At 42.1% G+C, this 3,881-nt stretch overlaps 1 non-coding gene across 1 annotated transcript; it reads left to right on the top strand.

Annotated features, from left to right (window-relative positions):
• The first annotated feature begins 1,537 nt into the window (after positions 1 to 1,537).
• Positions 1,538 to 1,609, top strand: trnag-ucc (transfer RNA glycine (anticodon UCC)). The gene has a single exon. It is a non-coding gene; the product is annotated as a tRNA-Gly (tRNA).
• Positions 1,610 to 3,881: the final 2,272 nt, after the last annotated feature.

Genomic DNA, 3,881 nt, shown 5'->3' with positions numbered 1-3,881 from the left:
TTCTGTTAGCCACCTTTCCCCAGTACGTTCGGTTTCCTGTAAAACATCAAAGCATGTGAATGGAGCTTCGACTCGCTAATGAATTCATGAACCGATAGAGAACGCTGGAACACCTCGAGTGACCAGGGTTCACCTCAAACCCACCTCTGAGTGGGATATACAGGGGAACAGAGAGAGGAACAGGAAAGCCGAACCCCACGCAGTGAGCTGGAGATAAATGGTGCGGAAAAAACAACAGCGGCGGCAGCAGTGTGAGAGGACGAGGAGAGAAATACTCACAAATAATTAACTGAGTAAATATTGGAGTGCAGATGACTAATTACCTCACACGTCTGGGTGCTTTCTCATTACTGCTGCTGCTGGAGTTAACCCTCAATCTGCCACACACACACACACACACACACACACACACACACACACACACTAACAAAACAAAACTAAATTATTCAAAAGATTATATTAAAGCTGACTGAAAATAATCCTGATTTGTACAGAAGGAAAGCAGTTTGTTGCTGCGTGACATAAAGAAAAATAAAGGAAAAAATCTTTTCCGTTTTAAATCAGAATTTTACTTCAACATGATCCTGGAACACACCGTTACTGAAAAAAAAAGAAACTTCACTTATTCTGGTGGAAATTTTGTAGAAACTTCATTCCAGTATTCTTCTCATGAAGCTCTGCGTAACTCTGACATTAAACCTGAGCTATGATGGAAATGGAGGACAGGAAAGGACCGGACTCACTTCCTGCCTTCCATTAATAACCAATTATTATTATTATTATTACATTTTTGTAGAAATCTCAGTGCACAAAAACTTCACTTTAACCATGAAGATTTGGATTTTCTGATTAACAGACCAGAGCAATGAACACACAGACAGCCTAATGAACTAAACACTAAGAAGCTTGAAGTTAAACTGCACACTTACCCAGTTCATATACACAGCTTTGCTCATAAGTTTACATCCCCCATGCAGAATCTGTAAAATGATCATAATTTTTAAAAAATAACAGATCGTTAAAATTTCACTGTGTTGTTTATTTATTTCTGTCCTGAAGAAGCGATTTCACATAACAGATGTTTCATACAGCCCACAAGACACAATAATAACCGACTTTACATAAAAGTTTACACACCCCTGATTATTAATCCTGTGTGGCGTTACCCGGAGGATCAGCGACTGTGTTTATGTGTTGTGAGAGTTGTTCACGAGTCCCTTGTTCGTCCTGAGCAGTTAAACTGCCCACTGTTCTTCAGGAAAATCCTCCAGGTCCTGCAGGTTCTTTACTTTTCCAGCATCTTCTGCATATTTGAGCTCTTTCCAACAGTAACTATATGACGTTCAGATCCATCTTTTCACACTGAGGGACTCGTACACGAATATTGCAAAAGGTGCAAACGTTCACTGATGCTCAAGAAAGGAACAGGATACATTAAGATCCAGTGGGGTGTAAACTTTTGAACAGGATGATCAGTGTAAATTAAGAGTTTACAGATTCTGCAAGGTGTATGTTAAGTTATGACTGTGAGTGTACGGCATCGGTGGTATAGTGGTGAGCATAGCTGCCTTCCAAGCAGTTGACCCGGGTTCGATTCCCGGCCGATGCACGGATTGTAACTTGAAGGTTCAAGTGCTATTTTATGGTAGTTGGTACAAAAGGAAGCAATCACCTACCTCAAAATTAATTGTTCATGAGAGTCTGCAGGCTTCCCTGCAGGACTCTTAGAACTCTGGGCGGCTGTGTCTGAGGTGGTAGAGCGGGGTGTCCACTAATCGTAGTGTTGGTGGTTCGATTCCCGGATCACGTGACTCCACATGCCGAAGTGTCCTTGGGCAAGACACTGAACCCCAAGTTGCTCCCGATGGCAAGTTAGCGCCTTGCATGGCAGCTCTGCTACCATTGGTGAATGGGTGAATGAGACACAGTGTAAAGTGCTTCGGATAAAAGCGCTATATAAGTGCGCCGTTTACCTTTTGCTTGTATTTTCTCATTTGTTAGTCGCGTTGGATAAAAGCGTCTGCTAAGTGAATAAATGTAAATGTAAGTGTAAGTGTACACTCTTAGAAAAAAAGGGTTCTTAGCACCCAGAAAAAAAGGGTTCTACATGGAATCCAACAAAACTTAGTTGCAGGACTCTACATGGAAACTTTAAGGGCTCCAACAATGGAAATGTATTTAACATTCTCAATATTTCCTCCAGGAATAAAGTATTGGCGCCCTGACCTGTTTGGGTTACTTGCCTAACACAAACTCGCTGAATCTCAGGTTAGTTCTCTCTGTAAGGAGGAGACACTCAACAGCTGAAGGGTTCTACATAGAACATTAAGGGTTCTCCACTTAAAGAGGGACAAGAGAAGATCCCTTAAGGAGAATCAATTGTTATTAATCTTATTTTTCTACTACAGTGCAAATTCTGACATAAGAAACTGTTTATTCCTTTCATTCCTGAATGAACTCTGTAAGAACACCGCTGGTCCACAGACTCACCTGTTCTAGCAGGTTAGCTCCGCCCCCTTGGGGTATTCATGATAGTATTCCAGTTAATCAGCACGTAATGTTATAATGACTTTTTTTAATGAAAAAGCTTCTCCTGTACTCCGTATATAGATGACACACAGCTGTAATTCACGACCTATTCGCATTTCTGTGCACAAAACCCGGGACACATGATGCCGTGATGTCCGGCTTCCTGAAACGCCTCACCAGCTTCATACGATCGATGGCTTTCTCGCCGTTACACACCTCTCAGCCAGAGCGCTCCACCTCACTGGAGACATTAACAAAGTTCATCTCTGTTTGAAACCCAGAAATAAAAGTATAACCTTCTCCGTTCCTGAATGAACGATGAAAGACACGAAACATTTTCTAAGAAGGAAACGTAACACCATTAAAACGGCTTCCTGTGGCATTTCTGTCCTCAGTGTTTCTATTCCACCATCTGAGCAGTGTAATTGGGGCATCTCACACACACACAAGGACATTTCTCCAATAATCTCCAAGCCCACTGGCTAATGATAGCAGCTGTGAGGCAGGCATGCACCACTTCCAAGCTGATTTAAGTTTAACGAGCCTCTCCACCATCGCATCGATTCAAATCTATATTTGTCAGGACGCTCTCGCAGCATATATTAAATGGATAAGGACTCCTGATCCTCAGCGAAGTCTCTCAGAGATGGAAGAGAAGGCATTTAACGGGAAGCAGCGTCACATTTGTTGTTCTCAATCAATGGCCGGTGCAGGTTCTCCATTTTCTCTCACCGCGTCCTCCTGTTCTCCAAATAAACATGCTTTATCATTATATTCATTATATTCATGATATCGTTACACTCTTCTCCTCCTAAACCCGGTCTGGCAGCCAGCTCAGAGCGAAGGCAATGTGGGTTCTGCTTTAATTATCCTGCGCTATCAACGTGAGTGATGAGTTTCCTAATGAAACCACCTTCCTCCATTTGGAAAACTGTCTCATAATCGTTCAGCGCAGAAACGCTTTCTGGGAAGAAGAAAGAGTTTTGCAAAGCCGAGATTTCCAACGAAAATGCGTCACGTATTTAATTGGTTAGCGATGTGAATAAGTAAAGAATACACCCTGTGTGTGTGTGTGTGTGTGTGTGTGTGTGTGTGTGTGTTACAGGGAAACGCTGAGTGACGCAGTGGTGTGAAGATGCAGAGTTACTGTTACTGGTGATTATTTTGCTATAACAGAGTGTATAAAGTGTTTATAACACTGTAATAATATTAGTTGAGGTAAATTTCAGCATGAAGAGTATCAGTAATGTTCACACAGCACAGTGTTTAACACACACACGGCGTGGCACATTTATAACAAGCTCATGACACAGTGTTGAACGCAGTCGTGTATTTCTGAAAGACTTCGCTTG

This window comes from Ictalurus furcatus, chromosome 10, assembly GCF_023375685.1.
Source record: "Ictalurus furcatus strain D&B chromosome 10, Billie_1.0, whole genome shotgun sequence".
NCBI classification, from domain to species: domain Eukaryota; kingdom Metazoa; phylum Chordata; class Actinopteri; order Siluriformes; family Ictaluridae; genus Ictalurus; species Ictalurus furcatus.
The sequence above is the reverse complement of the archived record's forward strand: the minus strand, read 5'-3'. Positions and strand labels throughout refer to the sequence as shown.